The sequence below is a fragment of the Onychostoma macrolepis genome, chromosome 05 (assembly GCF_012432095.1).
Source record: "Onychostoma macrolepis isolate SWU-2019 chromosome 05, ASM1243209v1, whole genome shotgun sequence".
Classification (NCBI taxonomy): Eukaryota; Metazoa; Chordata; class Actinopteri; order Cypriniformes; family Cyprinidae; genus Onychostoma; species Onychostoma macrolepis.
The window spans coordinates 27,495,178-27,515,835 of NC_081159.1; the positions used below are offsets into that span (position 1 = coordinate 27,495,178).

At 38.5% G+C, this 20,658-nt stretch overlaps 1 non-coding gene across 1 annotated transcript; it reads right to left on the reverse strand.

The window, feature by feature from the left end:
- Positions 1-9,519: 9,519 nt before the first annotated feature.
- LOC131541771 (U1 spliceosomal RNA) lies at positions 9,520-9,683 on the reverse strand. Its single transcript, XR_009271582.1, has one exon. It is a non-coding gene; the product is annotated as a U1 spliceosomal RNA (small nuclear RNA).
- Positions 9,684-20,658: the final 10,975 nt, after the last annotated feature.

The following is a 20,658-nucleotide window of genomic DNA, read 5'->3' on the forward strand; positions in this document are numbered from 1 at the left end:
GTATATGCCTCCCTATAAATCATATGGCAGATCAGATTACAGATATAGATTTGCCCTTTTGTATATCAAAATCAGGATTTAAATACTTAGGAATAAATATTACCCGTTCATACACTGATCTGTTTAAAGCAAATTATAATCCCATACTTAAAAAACTTGAATCAGATTTCCAACGGTGGATTGTTATATATTTTTCTTTAGCTGGTAAAGAATTGTGTTAAAATGAATGCGTTACCCAGATTATTGCATTTATTTCAGAGTCTTCCAATTTTCTTGCCAAAGTCCTTTTTTCAGTCAACCAATAGGTTGCTGTCTTCCTTTATATGTGGGGGCAAAAAGCCAAGAATACGCAGAGAGTTTCTTGAAAAACCTAAAGAGGACGGAGGACTGGCTCTCCCAAATTTGCTGTATTATTATTGGGCAGCAAATTTACAAAAAGTTATTTATTGGTTTCAGTCACCACGTATAGAATGGAGTGAAGCAGAAGCTAAATCCTGCAAATCAACATCACTGGCGGTGCTGATCACAATGAAGTCACCATTCTCGCCATCGCAGTTTTCCTCAAGTCCAGTTGTAATTTCAACTCTCAAAATATATAATCAGTTTAGCCAGGCATTTCAACTCACAGACTTTTCCTTGGAAACCCCCATATGTAATAATCATCTTTTCCCAGCTGTCAAACTAGATGCTACTTTCAAGCAATGGCAGGACTTGGGCATAGTTAAATCTAATGACTTATTCATTGATAATATTTTTGCTAATTACAATGATCTGATTCAAAAATATAATCTTCAAAAGTCAGATTTTTTTAGTTACCTCCAGGTTCGACACTTTATTCAGGCCCATTGCTCTGTGTTTCCTCAAATGCCCTCTGAATCAGGGACTTACTTCTTAAGACCCCTACACACCTCAAGGGCCTCAATTTCAAAATATATAACTTAATTATGACATTCCAAAATATATCACTAGAGAAGATCAAAACAGAATGGATGAGAGTTGGGAATTGACACTTGGGATAAAGCTGTTGAAAGAATAAATAGGACTTCATCTTGTGCACGACTCAATCTGATTCAGATGAAAGTTATCTACCGTATTCACTACAGTAAAACCAAACTGGCTAAACTATACCCAAATATAGATGAAACGTGATCGTTGTAATGCACCAAGGCAGATCTAACATACATGTTCTGGTCATGTACTAAACTGAGACAATTTTGGTTTTCAATATTTCAATAATGGCTTTGTTTGGAGTTACAGGGACGACATTCACATAACTAAAGATAAAGAAAATGCCTTGGCATTTGCAACATTAATAGCTGTTAACCCCGCCCCCCCCCCTCCCTGAATGCTTTCAATGTACCTTGTTCTGATAAAAATATAATAAAAAATAAATAAATAGTTGCTTTGTTTATAATGTCAATCACAGTGCACAGAAGTGAGGTCATAGATATTTCTGTAATATGAGATCACAGGTCAGATAGTTCTGGTGGTTCTGGTTAGCATCAAATGAGTTTATTGTAACAGACTCGATTGTCAGACATCTAGTAGTAAGAAAGCATTTCTATGTGAACGGATGTAAGGGAGGGGCATATTTCATGTCTGTTGTCACTCTGTTATACACTAAGCATGATAAATTGTATGCTGTGCTCTGCACTGTAAAAAAATTCAGACCTCCCAAACTCCAAATTTTCTAGTGACTGATTACATCTAAATTTTTCCATTGGCCCAATTGGATTTCTGCTAACTGAATTTTATAAATTGTGGCAACAGTCAACATTGACTCAATGAGAAATAATATGTTGAGCCAACTGGGAAAAAAAGAAGTCTACCAAAGCATGTTATTGGCCCAATTAAATATTTTAAATAGTAGTAGCATACATTTTTTGTTTTCCCTAATTTAAAAATGTATATTGGTAAATGTATAGTGCTAAAGCAACCTTACTGAATTGTTTATTCCCTGTTGTCCCAAAAGAAAAGGAAAAAAAATATTAATTGATGATACACATGAAACACTGCCACATTTTAATACTTTAAATGAAATATACAACAATATTGAGAAAATACCTTAAAATTATAAATACATTGAAATTTTCTACGCAGTATACATGTATTTTATTTCTCATAAGATACACAAAGCTGATGAATTTCACCTTGTACATTGATACATTCACAAACATGCAAAAAATATCAAGTATCATAAAATAATATTAATTTATTATTTATTATATTAACTTAAGTTACTTCAACCAGTGTTTAGGTTAATGTCACTGAATATTACCATTCTCACAAAAGGTACTCTGAGCTCATGAAACTGCATCTTAATTATTTAAACATTAAACATTAAAGATCAAATACATTCACATATTAAAAATGTCAAAAACAGCATCAAATTTAAGTAATGGGGAGGTTACTTCACCCAGTGTTTAGAGTAATTTCACATTAACCATTCTCACAAGAGGTACTTTGAGCTCATGAAACTGCATCTTACACTTCAAATGTTTGCCAAAAAAAACTCATAAGAGGTACTTTGAGTTAATATTCTGTCATTATCATCATTGATCAGACATCATTCTGTCCCTCATGTTGTTCCACATCAATAAGACCGTTGTTTCATCAAAAATTTCATCAAACAAATTTCATCAAAAATATCTTAATTCGTTTTCTGAAGATGAACAAAGGTCTTACAGGTTTGGAACGACATGAGGGTAAGTAATTAATGACAGAATTTTCTTATTTGGGTAAACTATCCCTTTAAGTCCTTGTTGTAATCCAGGATGTGTGCATACAATAAAATCAAAAAAAAAAAAAGTACAATAAAGACTTTCTGCACACTTGACAGGGCCCTTGAAGTGCAACTGCTGCTGCTTACTATTTCAAGAATTCCCAATTTCATTACAGTTGTGTGGTTCTCCAATGGCTCTGTACTCTGTAAAAAAAAAAAAAAAATTGTAATTAAAAAAAGGATAAAATAGCAAAAAGTCTACATTAGAATTAGCAGCCTACATTACACTGAGCCATGTCTCATGGCAGCTCTCAATAAAGCAACTCCTCACAAATTACATCTAAGAGCTAATAGTATTTGACACTAATATGGAATAAACATGTATCCAATAAGAACTACTGTTAAATCCTCACAGTGAAATTCGTAGTGGTTCCTTTTCTACAAGAAATGGTACCTCGCAAGCTCAGACCTAGCAATGGTGGGTTACACTAATGGGAACAAAAAAATAGTTATAGCAGAAACGTATTCCTTGTGTCTCATACATTTCATATATTCATCAAAGTCAGATAAAAATAATGTAGTTCAATAACTTTAGGTAACAGAGATAGGGATGTGCAATATTGACAAAAATTATCTCAATATTTTCTGGGATTTTATCGAGAATGATAATTGGACAATATTTTGCTGAGTGTGTTATTATGCTGGTATCTTAAGGACAACCGTGGACAGGCTCCTAAAGTTTTTGATATGAATGATTTTGTTGGCGAAATAGAGCAAAACAGGCAATAATGTGTCTAAAATGCAAGTCCCTTTAATATTAACTTATTTATTGAACTGTTAAAGACTGAATAATGCAGAGAGCACTGTAAATGCACTAACGTTAGTCTAATCATCATCACGTAACATTAATGTAATCGTGCACTCTGTAATTTAGGCGTGTTTTGTTTGGTTTTTGCGATATACAGGATAATGTCAAATCCCACATCGTTAAAACAACAATTACAATATCAACACAGACGATATCGCACACCCCTACCAGTTCCTACCAGAGTCCTACCAGTTTGAGCTAAACTAGGTCATAAACGCCAACATGACAACAGTAAAGGCGTGAATTCGCTGTTATTCTGCAAAATACAATGTAAAACAATGTTAATGTTACAATGTTACAATGTTAAATACAAAACTCAGTATACTCACCATAACTTTGATTATAGAAAATCCGTCTGTAAATGATGTTCTGTCGCCCTTCAGCATGGGCTCCGCTCTCTCGCTCTCCCGCGCACAGGAATTTGAATTCACTACAGCAACAGTTTTAGCCTGACTATGTCACACTTCGTACTTCCGCTCAATTTCAGTTCGCTTCTGTACTCAGTCTGATATAGCAAACCATCTCCCAGATTATCTCCGGCTCCGCAACAGCCGGCCAAGCAACAAACAGAGGGCGGGCTGAGAGCCGTGACATAGACGGTAAACGCCGAATTTAAGATTGTAGTTTAGGTTAGGGAAATCTAAAATGACAGCGTACATGGAGACATGGGAGACATTCACTCTGTTGTGGAGAATATTCCCGGCATTTGCCAACTGAAGCCTGAACAAGAAGAGTGTTTGGTTCACATTTTGAATGGAGGTGATGTTGTGGCCCTACTCCCGACAGGTTTTGGGAAAAGTTTAATTTATCAACTGTTACCGATCGTCAGCGAGAAACTGGGGAGGTCAAAGTCTGGCAAGGCGATAATTGTGGATGCGTAGATTTACTTCACTTAATCTGCAAAAGTCGTTCACAGCCATCTTCACTCCGGTATTTTGCTCGATGGTTTTGTTTTCGCCGCATACCTGTGTTTACAGCGGAAGTTCGAGGCGGCTGAGTCGGCACATAACATACGTCATAACTAGTGCTGTCAATCGATTAAAAAATGTAATTGCGTTAATTATAATTGCATTATAAAGAAGAATTGGACCTGTTCTGCAGCTGCATGAGCTAATATTAGCATCATGCTACATAAGAGAATTTATGAGATTAATAGTACACTTTTCCTCAGAACTCACTTCAAACAACCATAGAGTGTTTGTAATAACTTCCTTTTGCGATCACATGTGGAATTTGGTCGTTTACTGTTGTTAAAATATGCTATTTATAACCTTTTATGTCCTTGCACAAATTAGCATTTCACATGCACACATTCATCTCAAGAAAATCACATACAGACCATATCTATCGTAATCGTGTGTTTTATTATCTTATATAATCTATAGCGGCTGTTGTCATGTTTATTTCTGCTGTGTAAAAGCCTTAACATGTATGCTGTGGCTGAAACTCACGTTGTTTGTGATGTTACAACCGCCTCTCCGTTCTTAAGTTGCCAGGTATTATATATTCCAAGTATAATACACATTAGTAAAAGGATCTATTTTCATTTTTATTTGTCTATATACACTTTGGGCAGCCGCGGTACATTAAAAAAGTAGCTCAAAAAACCGCAAATCACGGCTCTGTAATTTTTTAACATGACTGTATTTTCAAAATAGCCCACTTGTGCCGTTACCCTGGCAACACTGGTTCGCTGTACCCTTATCACACAATGATAGATAACCTTCCGCGCTGCGATGACGGCAAGAAGTTGGGGTCAAACCTTATCAAACGATTAATCTGTGTTAACCCCTAGTCATAACCAAGCATTATTTGATTGGCTTATGGGTACACCACTGATTTTAAAATTCAGACAATCACCCCCCCCATGAGAAAGTAAACGCTTGTCAATTATGCCCTTCCAGACTCTGTCTACGAAGCAAGTTTGGTGTTACCAGGCTACAACGGTTTCTCTCAGGCGCATGCGTACATGCGTTTTTTTTTTTTTGCTGCAAAGCTTGTTCGGCCAACACAGATTCCCCTTCAATTCGGTCACTCTACATTACTATGGGAAATACCCTCAAATACTACTGAAGCCTTATTGAATCACGCCAGTGAAACTGGCCAATGGCGTTCAAGCGCGCAAAATATGAGCAGGAATCCCACTCTATATAAGGCAGTGCTTGTACATCATCCATTCAGAATCTTTTCCTTCAGTCAACCTTCTACGAGAAGCAAGAAGCCTATCAAGAAAAAACTACTCACCGTGATCTACACGCTGCAGTGGACACGCCTTCTTTCTCTTCCCCTGCTGTGTTCCGGTGAGCTTCGGAAGCAAAGATGACTCGCGATTGCTTCTCCTGTGCGGAGCCAATCGAATCGTCGCGCCCACGCAGAGGCGGTGCTTGGGGGGGGGTCGGACTGCCCCCACTGCGGGGATATGAGTCTCCGGTCTCTCAGGCTCTGGGTGGCCATCGTCCAAGGAGATGAACTCGCCCCAACTAACTCTGCCGCGCTCTTCCTTTGCAGCCTCTTTCGAGCCAAGGAGGAAAGTGCCGCGAGTTTCTGATGCGTATCTGTCAGGACCAGGTGATGAGCCCGCGCCGGCTCAGTGCCCACGCGCTCCTCACACCCCTGCTGAAGGTCCCCTACCAGTGCGCTTCATGACTGCTGATCTCCGCCCCTCCCCCGACGCTCAAGATGTGATGTCTTTCGGTGCCATGGTGGGCACTGAAGAGGAGGATGATTCCATTTCGGTGGCAACGTCTGCAAGAGAGGAGTGGTCCACTGCGGATTACACTGCGCCCCACGGCAGCGACACGGGGCACCTCCATCACAGTGATGTTGAGCTCCTAAATGTCCTGTCCAAGGCAGCGGATGAGCTCGGTTTGGAGTGGGCGCCTCCTGCCGAGCCTGCCAGAAGCCGTCTGGACGAGTGGTACCTCCAGTCGGATCGCGGCCGAAAAGACACCCCGCGGAGACCTGGCCCCTTTTTCCCTGAGGTGCACGACGAGATAAAAAAGTCGTGGAACGCGCCACTCACCAGTCAGGTGCATAATCCAGGATCCTCCCTCCTGTCTTCTGTGGACGGAGCTGACCAAGTGGGGTATGTCAAACTCACCCCCGTGGAATAAGCCGTCGCTGCCCATCTCTGTCCTTCATCCACGGAGAACTGGAGAGTGAGAAACAACACGTCTCTCCCCTCTAAACCTTCCCGCACCACTGCAAACCTCGCCGGCAAGGCTTTCTCCACAGTGGGCCAAGCAGCTTCAGCACTGCACGTGATGGCGATACTCCAGGTGTATCAGGCCAAGTTGCTCAAGTCTCTGGATGAGGACGGACCGGACCCTGAAGTGCTTAAAGAGCTCCGACGCGCCAAGGATCTGGCCCTCAGTGCGACGAAGGTGACAGCTCGAGTGATCGGCCGCAATATGGGAAATCTTGTGGTGCTAGATCGTCACCTGTGGCTTACTCTGATCGAGATAAAGGACTCGGAGAAAACGGTCCTTCTGGACGCTCCAGTGAATCCCTCAAGTCTCTTCGGAGCGGCGGTGGAGACCATGCAAAGGCCATTAGCCACTTCCTGCCAAAGCGTACCGGCACGAAACCTCCAGCGTGTTCAAAGCCTCGTTCCTGATGCTGTCTCTCGGAGGAGGAAAGCTGCACCCAGTGCTGAAGACGAGCCGCTGAAGTAGTCCGCTCGCTCCGCTGTGTGTGCTCACCACGCCCCCCTGCCTGTTGGGGGTGGCAAGAGCAATTGTCATGTTTGTGTTTTGACTGTTCCACTATGCAGTGCAATAAAGTAAAAAAACATACAAAACTCACCTCAATATCGGGGCAATTTTCCTCCTCTCACTCCCCTCTCCCCCATCACTCACTCGTGTGGTATTAAACTCCCCGCCCCCCAACGGCGAGTTATCCCTCATGGTGTGCAGTCCACCTCGCCCGCTGTCACAGTTCATAGAAGCGTGGCAGGCACTGCAAGGGATATCAGAGTGAGTTATGAAATCTATAAAGAACGGTTACACGCTTCAGTTCTTCCGCAGACCTCCCTGTTTCAACGGTGTGTTAATGTCCACTGTACGGGAGCGGAATGCCTTAGTTCTGCGAGAGGAAATACACAATCTTCTCGCAAAACGCGCTGTAGAAGCAGTGCCCCTCACAGACAGCGAGAGCGGCTTCTAAAGTCGTTATTTTCTGGTGCCAAAGAAAGACGGCAGACTCCGCCCAATCTTATACCTGAGACCGCTCAATCGCGCGCTTTCAAAGCGCTTATATAGAGTGGGATTCATATTTTGCGCGCTTGAACGCCATTGGCCAGTTTCACTGGCGCGATTCAATAAGGCTTCAGTAGTATTCGAGGAAAGGGTATTTCCCATAGCAATGTCTCGTTCCCTCATTTCAGGGAACCGAGGTTACGTGAGTAACCGAGAGCATTTTTCACTTCTGCTTGATAGATTGACTGAGCACAATTTAATATGTTCTTGAATGTATATTTTTAATTTTAACTTCAGACCTTCAGGTAAACTTACTACAATGTATTTTTTTGTTTGGGGACAATTATTGGGAAGCAATTTGTTGAGCCAATATTTATTTGTCAGTTTCCACAATTTTTCAAAATGTAAATTTTTTACAGTGTGAGGTCAGTGTTACTGGAGTTTGAGGACACTGTCTTATGTAAAATATACACTCTTAAAGTTCTTAACACTTTTTCTTAGTGTAAAGAACATTTTATATAATCTGAAAACATTTCTTAGCTGTAAAGAAGCTGAAAAGGTTTCATGGATGTTCAAGGTTCTTCATGGAACCATAAATGTCAATAAAGAACTTTATTTTTAAGAGTGTAGATGAGATCTGCTTGATGCGCTCAGAACTTTTTAAAAAGTCAGTCCTTTTTCACTCCTGATGATTGTTTCGTTCCAAGAGCCATTCAGCCAAAAATAAGTTTTTTATACATTGTTAAATTGAAAAGTTACATAACCACCACTTGCGAAATCTCCTCCCACGTTATGTTATCCTATTGGATTTTCATGAGAATAGGGAGTGTCTGATCCTTTAGGATTGAAACGGAATTCCTTACAATCCTAAAGCTGTTCCAGATGTGTATTATATTGTGTACAACAGACTTTTGAGGGCCATACATACACATCCCTCAAAGTACATTTAATTGTTTTCTTAATCATTATAATAAATTGTAAGTTGTTGTTGTTGTTTTTTGTTTTTGTATTTTTTGTTTGTTTCTTTTTCTTTTTTTCCTAAAGTAGCCACCAGTGAGAACATGGAAACCCAAAGTCCATATGTTTACTTTCCATGTTACCTACCTTCAAGCAGGTTGTGGCCTCGGTCGCATCCTTCTCCACATGAATGTAGATGCGCTTTCCCAGCGTAATACATCTGGTGACAGCTGTTCAACTTCAAATATACAAGAGCCGAAGCACTCTTTCCTGTTGTTAACAAAAACAAACTCAGGTGTAGCAAATTAGCTCAAAAGGGAAAGCTGCCAGTATTAATAGAGTAACTGTAACTGTAGGGACATTATACACAAGTAGTAACAGAATCAGAAACTCATGTAATTTGTGCAGGAAAGGAGAGGAAAGAAAAGAAAAGAAAAGAAAAGGAAAAAAGAAAAGGAAAGAAAAGAAAAGAAAAGGAAAGGACGTGTGGCCAAGTATGGTGACCCATACTCGGAATTTGTGCTCTGCATAAGTGCACACACACAGTAGAGAACACACACCCAGAGCAGTGGGCAGCCATATTGCTGCAGCACCTGGGAGTTTGATGCCTTGCTCAAGGGTCTCACCTCAGTCATGGTATTGAGGATGGAAGAGAGCGCTGGCCATTCACTCCCCCCACCTGACAATTCCTGCCAGACCTGAGACCCACAACCACAACCTTCGGGTTACAAGTCCGACTCTCTAACCATTAGGCCACGACTGCCCCCAAAAACTTTCAGGGGAGAGCGCGAATGCAGTCCCCCACTATCATAAATTATGCAGTCGAGATTCCCACATTTGGGGAATTCGCAGGGGTCAGCACGGCCAGAGTGCAATGGCCGAACCTCGCCTTGGATGAACCACTTTTTCGATCATGGTGTCTCCCCTGCCAGGTAAGTATAGGTAAGAGCGACAAACTCCAAAGATGTTATTCTGACTCACACAATCAAGTTATGAAACACTCTCATTCGCAGCAGCCCCAATGGAATGTCTTAATGGGACTTTGTTCCCTTTCTGAAAAAAGGATAGACAGCCACGAATTGACCTGATGTGCTCCTCTGACAGAATCGCTTGATATAGATCTGAGTTCAGTCTGAGACCTAGGTAGACTATCTCCTGTGTGGGCACTAGACAACTTTTCGTCTCATTTATCTTGAAGCCTAAACTCTCCAAAATGTGACACAAGCATCTTCGTGTTTATCTTTGAGTAAATTGCCTAAATAAGCTGACACTCTGAAGCCTGCTGTTCTCATGGGAGTAAGAGCTGCTTCTATACATTTGTTGAACAACCACTGGAGCCCGTAAGGAACAGTCATGAATTCGTAGGCTGTACCCTAATAGGCAAACCTTAGGAATTTTCTGTGGGCCGGTTATACGTCTATGTGAAAATATGCGTCTTTCGGATCAACTGGTGACGTGAACCAGTCTTTCACCCAATTAAAGTGAGATATCACATTGAATGTGGGCATTCTGAACTTGTATTTTCTGAGGTGTATGTTGAGGTTCCACAAATCCAGAATGGGGCAAAGAGCTCCCCCTCTCTTAGGAATGACAAAGTACCTGGAGTAAAAGCTGTGATGGCTGTCCTCTGGCGGCCCAACCCAAATTGCTCTTTTGTTTAATTAAGAGGCTATTTCTTCCTACAAAACTTGAGCTGACTCCTCTTCTACTGCTTACGTCAACACATCTCTCTCCAGCTCTCACTGAGCTGGGGATTGCAGCTCTGATTCAGGTAATTTTGTTTTTGTGTTTTTTAATATTCAAACATTGAATAATATTCAACACATGTTCTCTTGCAAACTGCTCTCTGGGTGGAGGGGAGAGAACTTCGTTTTATAGGGCACTGGGCAAACTAGTGCCAACTCCACACCTGAACCAGCCAAAAGAGAACTTCTTGACATTTTCATTAACAATTCCTGAGTCTTGTGCCTTCTCTTGGCAGGAGGGGAAGAAAATAACCACTTTTTTGAGGAAGCATAGCAACAGATACTCCAAGATTGCTGTTGTTCTTCCCCTCATCGAGGATGGATTAGGTTCTTCCCTCCTTGAGGGTTAGCCAGTCGGTGTCTAGCAGCAACCACCACAAAGGAAGGTTTTCCTCTCAGCTGTGCTGGCTTAGGCTGTGTCTCAGCCTGCTGAGGCTAAGGAGGTCCATGTTGAAAAAACCAGCACATGCTGGTTAGGTATGTTTTGAAGCATGGCAGCTGGTTTGAGATGGTTTAAACTGGTTCTTAGTTGCTCATGAGCTGGTTTAAGCTGGTCATGTGCTGGTCTTAAGCAACCAGCTCCTGCTCTGGACCAGGAACAGGGGTCTGGGGCTCCTGAAGGTAGAGTGACCACTTCTCAGAGGGGCTTCAAACCCATGGGCTTATGGGGAGGCAATTCCCAGCCAGAGAGCTCACTCACCAACTACTGCCAAGCCTATGCTGCGGCCGCAGCTCTGGTTTGCACACCTGGAGGTCCTCAGGTTGAGATCTGCAATGACGCAGATCTCCTCCCGGATTGCTGTGTTTGGTGACCCAGCATCCATTTGTTTCCCCAACTCCTCCATGAGCTCCACTTTATAAGTGGTGAGGAGACTGACATTCAGAGCCCCCACTGCCTGAGCTGGGGCGGGGGAAACTTCACTTAACCCACTGTCCGGCCGGGAGGGAGTCGGCGGTAGGATCGCATCATCTTCATCTTCCTCTCCTTCCACTTCTAACACTTCTTTTTTTGCAAAAAGAGGAGGAAGTTCAGGGGATGGGCAACAGAGAAAGGTGGGGTCTTCTTCCACCACCCACACTCCTCTCCACCATCCTTAATGGGAGAACATTATTTGGGGTTTGCAAGTTCCTCTTGATCATTTTAAAATTATACACAAAAAGACAAAAGCCAGTTTCAGTTTTGTTAATGGAAATGTAAGTCAGCACTTCATTTCATGTACAAAATTCCAAACTTAAAACTTTTTTTAATAAAGGGAAATGTGCTTTTCATTTTGTGTACTAAATGCATTAAAGAGTAACAAAATTTTGTGTCAAGTAATTTATCCAGTCTAAAACTGAGCCATTACACTTACGGCCACATCTATCTGATTTTTACTTGTTTCTAAAAAATAAGGACTAGAAAAGGTTAACATGGATTTATAGAACTTTATCTAGTTTCTCGAGCAATGAACTTTATCTGTTTTCCTGGACAATAACCATGGAAATGCACAACAGTTTTTGTAGCTAAGACTTTAGAGTAAATACGAATCCAGGAAATATACCTGCAAACAGTAATTATGGTGTCAAGCACATCAGATAAGCTTGGCAGGGAGCATCACAACTTATATTTTATTCTAGTGCAACTTTTAATCTTTTGCAGCATTTTAAATTTGTGACCTTTACTGACTTTTGATTGATTTAATGCATACTTGCTGTATAAAAGTACAACCCGAATTCCGGAAATATTGGGACGTTTTTTAAATTTGAATAAAATGAAAACTAAAAGAATTTAAAATCACATGAGCCAACATTTTATTCACAATAGAACATAGATAACATAACAAATCTTTAAACTGAGAAATGTTACTATTTTATGCACAAATGAGCTCATTTCAAATTTGATGCCTGCTACAGGTCTGAAAATAGTTGGGACGAGGGCATGTTTACCATGGTGTAGCATCTCCTCTTCTTTTCAAAACAGTTTGAAGGCACCGAGGTTATGAGTTTCTGGAGTTTTGGTGTTAGAATTTGGTCCCATTCTTGCCTGATATAGGTTTCCAGCAGCTGACGTATTTTTCATTTAATGATGCGCCAAATGTTCTCTATAGGTGAAAGATCTGGACTGCAGGCAGGCCAATTCAGCACCCGGACTCTACTACTAGGAATGCCATGCTGTTGTAATAGCTGCAGTATGCGGTTTTGCATTGTCCTGCTGAAATACACAAGGCCTTTCCTGAAATAGATGTCATCTGGAGGGGGGCATATATTGCTCTAAATCCTTTATATATCTCTGACCATATGTCTGACCATAGAACACTTTTCCACTTTGAAACAGTCCATTTTAAATGAGCCTTGGCCCACAGGACACGACGGCGCTTCTGGACCATGTTCACATATGGCTTCCTTTTTGCATGATAGAGCTTTAGTTGGCATCTGCAGATGGCACAGCGGATTGTGTTTGCCGACAGTGGTTTCTGGAAGTATTCCTGGGCCCATTTACCAATGTCAATAACAGAATCATGCCGATGAGTGATGCAGTGTCGTCTGAGGGCCCGAAGACCACGGGCATCCAGCACAGGTCTTCGGCCTTGTACGCAGATATCTCCAGTTTCTCTGAATCTTTTGTTGATGTTATGCACTGTAGATGATGCTATTTGACATTGAGGAACATTGTTTTTGAAGTATTCCGCAATCTTTTTACGCACTCTTTCACAGATTGGAGAGCCTCTGCCCATCTTTACTTCTGAGAGACTCTGCCTCTCTAAGACATCCCTTTTATAGCTAATCATGTTACAGACCTGATGTCAATTAACTTAATTAGTTGCTAGATGTTCTCCCAGCTGAATCTTTTCAAAACGTCTTGCTTTTTCAGCCCTTTGTTGCCCCCGTGCCAACTTTTTTGAGACCAATGGCAGGCATCAAATTTTAAATGAGCTCATTGAGTGGATCAAAGTTTAAAATTTCTACATTTAAACATTTGTTATGTTCTATGTTCTATTGTGAATAAAATATTGGCTCATGTGATTTGAAAGTCTTTTAGTTTTCATTTTATTCGAATTTAAAAAACGTCCCAACATTTCTGGAATTCGGGTTGTATTAATTTTGAATGCTAGTTCGTTTATGTACCATCTGTTCTGTATGGTCATTACTCATGTTATGTTGTTGGCCCGAAGGCACACCCTGGCGTCTGCTAAACCAAACAGTGTGTCAGCGGTTATAACTTCTTAGAAAAAAAAAAGAGATATTCAGCTAATGTGTTTGCATGCCAAAGCTCCTTGAGACAGAAACATCTCTGATGGGCCGAGTGTTACACTGAGACATCTGTTATTTCATAATGTTTACTTTTAGTTTGTGTAAATAATCCATCTACACATATTTCAAATTTGTTTTTAGGCTTTTTCCAGCCTCAACATTTTTTTTTCTTTCTTGATTTTAAACAATTTAAACACCACATTGTACATTGTTTACACTTAAACATTATAAATTCATGTTTCCTGTGCAGCAATTGATAATAAAATGTTCTGTGAAAACAACAGAATGGCTGTTGCTTCACATACTAGAGCACTACAAATATATCATGACTGTTAAGTAAGTTTCTCATTTTCTTTGAAAACTGAACTGTTGGGGCCCCTCAGTTGCATTTGCTGCCGAGGCCCCTCACTCTTTCTGAGTCCTTGGAATTGTTGTAATTGTAACCCCGTTATGGTGCCCCTGATTAAAGCCAGAGAAATGTTATTCTTTAGAACACTCCTGCCTTTTAGACAATAAAGCACTCAGCAATCCAGCACTGCAAGGCTCAAAAAATCCCTCCTCCAAAACTGAAGACTATATCCAGAACAGCAGATTGCAATGTTCCTTCACCACTTGTATGGAGACTAATGCTTTCACTGATGCATAATAATATTTGCAATAATGCACATCTTTTTTTTTTTCATTACTTATTACTTTATGTATATTTGTCATATTACTGTAGTTGTTTAATTGTTTACCATAGGAATAAAACAAATCCTGGTTATTCCAGACAGAATTCCACACATAAACATATGCTTGTCTGAAACATACCATAATTAGCTGATTTTATTACATCATGTATACCAATTGGATGGTTTTGTGTGCTATTTTGTGTGACTATGAATGAATGTTTGAATTGCATTTTAACAAATGTGTTTAATTTTGCTTTGAACACGAAACCTCCAAGCTTTAAATGTATATAGTTCTCAAACAGTGAGGCCCATTTCAGGGAAAGTGAGACATACTTCCAAGCACATCAGGATTTGGCACACCACCAGTAAGTATAAACTGATTTTCTTTTTGCTGTTACAGATGTTGTGAATTAAGATATGTTTACATGGCACTCAGTGCATTTACACTGAGAATTTTATTCTGATTACATCTGATTTAAAAGTCCAAAGTCCAAATGAAAATGTAAACATCTCAATCAGAATAAAAATGCCCAAACTGATTGAAATTTCAATGGGTTTAAGAGGGGTGTGATAGAATGTTTTTTTTAAAGTCATTCGATAGAGCACGTAAATACTCAATCGGATTAAAAAACCAAAACTGCAAAGTTTTGGCAATGTGCAATGGCTTAGAAATGGTGTAATTATGTATGATGTACAGAACATGCTAATGTTGTTGAATATTAAAAATTACTGTCATGTCAATTTAAATATTATTTCCTATTTCATTATCCTATTTTATCATTTATTAATCATTTGTTCTTATTTTTGCAGTACTGGTTGAAGCTACCCATCATTAGTAAATGTTTATAAACATTTACTATTAATCATTTAGTATTAAAATCAGACTTTTTGAAACATTTGCATGTTTTTGGGGTGTGCAGACGACTTCTACTTACACATACTTACTAATTGTTCAAGTTTTTGCAGTACTCATTCGAAAGTTTAAATTATTCATAATTTGTAAATGTTTATAAACGTTTAATATTAAACATTAAGTACCTTTATGGGAATTGGACTTTTAGCTGCAGAAACAAAGTTTGAGTAAAAGGTGATTAGCTAAGAATATTTATATTCTTGCTAAAGATATAAAAACAACAGCAACACATAATAGCAACAAGAACATCTTAAGAAAAAAGCTTTGTGTTGACTCAATTATAGATTTATGATCAAATATGAGGTTACACTTTATTTCGATAGTCCATTTTAAAGAATCTACTAACTATAAGGAACTTTGCAATGTTAACTAACTCTCATTAATTTGCAACTACATGTCAAATAACTCTCATTAGAATATTAGTAGAGTGTTGGGTTATGGTTAGGGTTAGTAGAATAAGTAGTTATAAGTATACTAAGTATAAGTTAGTAGAACATTTTATAATGTTTGTCAATGATTTATGGATGAAAACTATAAAGCACTTTTAAATTCATATGTAAATTTTTAAAAGTGTATATGATCACATAGAAATTTAAAGTTTAATAACATCTGCAAGCATTTTAGTTTACTTGAATGATTTACTAATCATTATGTAGTGTTCAATAAGTTCACTAGTAAACATTTATAAGCACATTGCCTCATACATGTAGCTATTTGAATTTATATTAACTAATCATCTGTTAAACATTATATTGTAGCGTTCTCCAGACAATGACGTTTTGCAGTACAAGTAGTGTTTATTAAGGCTGTTGTCAGCAACAGCCATGCCGTACAGGTACCCTGTCCCAACTCACATAGAACATTTAATGACAACAGAATAAAGTGTAACATTAACATTAACACTTTCCTTTAACAACAGTATCCTTTGTTAAGACTCTACATTAACATGTTTATTAAGTATTCAATAATAAAAGTTTTAATAAAGTGTTACCCTCTGTGGGTAACATAAGCTTTGGATTCAGGACCTTAAAATACTCTTTTTATTTTTTGCAGTCTCTCTTATTAACAAAGACAGTGAAAGGGTGGATAGGAAGGAATGGGAGGAGGTGGAGAATGAGGGGGGGGATGTAGGATCGGGAAATGACTCCAATGTAATTGACCTCGGGTCTCTGCACAAGCACGCAACGGAAAGCAAGACCACATTTTGACATTTAACATACTTGCTAAATCTGAAGCACAGCGATCTAAAGAACAAGGACCATTTTGTTTTGGGACAGAAACCCCTTTATGGTAAGTCCCGCTCCAAACTCACAGCATTGGTTGAGTTGAGGTCACAGTGTTGGGCTGCTCCAAGGGATCAAAATTTGCTAGTTAGCATTAATTGTATAGTTAATCCCCTACAAGTAGATGTGGAAATACCAATTTAATAAGTGTTTTTCCTCATTTACAACCATGAATCCATGTATTTAGTCTGATAAAATATAATTTTTGCATTCAACACTCAAATTTAAAGTATTATGAAAAAATGACAAACCAAAACATTTTTAGTTGAAACTCAATTATATCGATAAGGTTTCAATATATTCAGGTATGTTTTTGAATAAATTATATATATACCTGTTATAGTTCAATATTTGGTTATGTTGTTAGCACTGCACATGTTTGAATGCAGAAGCAATGAACAAGTAATGCCGCCCACACACTACATGTACGTAGCCCAGATTTTTAGCAGGTTTCTACCCATACAATACACAACTTTAAGGTTGTCAGATTGCTGTTGTTTTCATCGCCGATGTCAGTTCTAGTCAAAACACATTTCACACTAAAGGACTTTATATGTGATAAATCTAAAGCACAGCAATGAAGAGAACAATGACCATTTTTCTTTGGGTACACTCAGAGCCATAGAGAGAGAGAGTTGCAACAATGGACCATTTTTTTACAGAAATGGCGGATCATGGAGTCGTTCAATGGTTCCCGGAAGTTAGCACTGACTGCTAGCAGCGCCATAGAGTTACAGCTAAACAGACTGTTTTTGATGCACTTTTAAAAGATAAGACGTTTAAAGAATAAAATTGTATATCATCAGCACATCTGAAACAAATTACCATGTGCATAAAAGCATGCCAGTGGATTATTACGCACTCATTTAATGGATTTAGGCGATGTTATCAGATAACAGATTTGGGTAGCATAAGCTAATGGATAACTTTAAAACAAACCACGGCATGAACAGCCTATCAATTGTAAAATCCGTTCTTTTAATTTGGTTTCATCCGTCATTAGAGAAAAGGGTTTCTAACTGTGATTTTTTTTTTTTTTTTTTTGCAGGATGGGGTGTATAACATTAAGCCATGTGACATTGGCAGGTGAAAGTGGTAAAATGAGGATATCCATTTTGGTTTGTTTTATTATTACATGTGTAACAAATAATAAAATTCCTTATTGTAGGAGGATTGCTATTTTATTTAATTTTTTTGCGATGCACCCTATTGATATAAATTTAGAGTGCATAATTGAGTATGCAAAAAGTATCAGTGCTTTTAGGCATTCTTTATTATAATTACCTGTTATGTTTCAGTTCAGTTGATTTTTGTATTGATGGCAAAGGGAGAGTGAAGTTGACAGACCTAAGAAAGATGGGGGGGGGGGTTAAAATAGACAAGCATTTGAAAAACAAAGCACATTAGGCTCAGTGGAGAATCATACTAAATAGCAAAATTGTATTATACACAACTATTGTATTACAGAAGTAATCATACCAGACATTTATTTTATTACTGTATAATGTGCTTAAACTTGTTATTGCACGTTAGTAACCTACTATAGAAGCACTGGGTGCTGCGTGGTGGAAGAGGAGCTTTGTCATAGGAATGATACACAACTCTTTGTTGTCTAGCCACATACTATCCATATCCCATAGTGTTTCAATGCACCGTATTAGGGAACACTTTATACATAGTTAAAAGACAACCAAGAACATGAGACAATTTTATATGAATTCACATCACATCAGTAATTGATGATTTGCCATTTGATCACAACTAATGAAGTTCCACAACTTCAGTTGAAAAACAAAGACTGCAACTCATCTCCCAAGACAATTTTCTGTGTAACCTTATATAACTGTCTAACCATTTCTCTTGTCCTTTTCTCCTTCTCTGTTTTAGCAAAAGAACCACAAGGGGAATCAGTGGAATCAAGCCATGAGACAATTAAATATGATTACCTCACAAATTTTCTCTTATATTCAGGTCGCTCCTGCTGACTTGTGCCAGCCATTTTTTTCTCTTCTCTGTGTCAGTGGGGAAGCCATACATCTGTGCTCCATTCTCGGACCGATTGAAGCATCCCCATGCAGCACAGAAAACCATGGTGGAAACTACACAAGGACAACATGGAGGAAAGGACACACACAAAATGCTTGAAATTATATTTAGTTTATTAGAAAATTATTTATTATAAATAAGTGCATAGATACATTCAAAATACACAAAATATTTATGATTATATATGTATGAACTAATTCTGGCAATTAATTTAAATTAAAAACAATTAACTGATCACATTTTTCTGTTTTTATTGCAATTAAGCAGACATAAAATTTCAATTGTATTTTATATGGTAACAATTTCATAATGAATCCCAAAATTAATGTAGAAACAACATAATTATATTTTTTATAATATTTTATGTTTACAGGCGTCTTTTGCTAAGTACTATGAATGAAGGCCAGTATCACCAATACCAATATTGCTACTGATGTCTCTTAATTATTTTCTCAGTTTCTGGGAAATTAATTATAGCCATTCAACATTACAGTATCTCTGAAAGCCATTTTTAAAAAATATTTAATAGGCTTTAAATGAACAAAACAATCTGCACATAAACATCATAAATGTAAGATTTAGCTGTGCCTTTCATAGCAGCGGGGCTCAACACTAAGAGATACTAAAGAAACAAAATAATAAAATGTAAAATAACACTAAATAGTCTTCACTGTATAAATGAAATATAGCTAGCTACGAATTAATTAGCAATAAAGCTACAAAAGTTATTTAAGAGCAGTGAGTGAGTGGTTTATTTATTTATTTATTTTTAGTTGTCTTCTGTGCAACATTGACAGACTGCAGCAGGTATATTAGCCTGCTGTCACATTTATGTTAATTTAATACATTTTATTTCAGTTAAGATTGTGCTTATGGGAATACGCCGGATAAGACGCAAAACTAAGTCAGTAGTCAAATGGGTACTGGCGCATGTGAAGCGCATGGGAGCATAAAAATTGCAAACGTGAAGAATTTTATTTCTTATTTAATTTCATTAAAATTTTACATTTCACTTGTTTCATTCTCATTTCATTCTCCGTGTTTAACAACTTAAATTATGCCCTGCTCCTCGCACTAAACTATTATATTCCGCCAGAGAGGACCGCGACTGCAACGCATCGTCATTTGGAATACTGTGGTACTGCTCTTTGACATTTCTGCAATAAATTCTTGTGATTGCGTGTCTAAGTGTCTGTCTGTTACGTTTTTCTTATAGACTGTATACTTTATACACTCACTCTATTTTGGTTGATTTGTTCTTCATAAAAAAAAAAAAAAGTTAAAAAAAACATTCAATGCAATAGGTTCTTTATTGCGCGGTTACATGACCTGTGAATTTTAAGGCTGAATTTCTATTCAGTTTAATGTACTTTATTGGCATAATTTGTGTGTAAATTACCAAAACATTTCACAAAATGAATAATGGAAATTATAGTAAATGCAATAATATCAAATATATGATTCTGTATTGGATCTGGGCTATATAAGGCTCAGGTGTGGCTAAGATTTGGGGATTCTGGTTTACTTAAGGCTGAAAATTGGTACCAATAATAAAACCTGTTTTGGCCCAGTTCAGGGCCAGTTAAGGGTGAATATTGGCTGAGATTCGGGCCGGTTATGGCCCACGTGTGGCCCTTGTCTTTAATCCAGTTCTGGGCCACTTCAGGGCCATCATTCTTGGGCTGAGGAAAAAGTGATTGTCTGGCCCGGAGCTGGGCCAGAAAACATTTGCTATGTGGGCTGTCGCTCTCCTGTCTTCCACTTTGGCCCTCAGTTACCATTAAATTACTTAAAACACAATGGACATGACTTGATTAACATACAAGTGTAAGAACATAAAAGGCAGGTAACGGTAGTTGTCAAAATTAATCTTAAAATATTAGCAGGTTTTTCTATTTTAAAAAAACTAAATGCTGTAAGTACATACATATAATACACCGACATGTGTACGTGTGTACAAATTGTAAATCAAATCATGTATTGATTACTCATTACCAAAAATCGCAGTTCCGTCTCTCTAGTACTA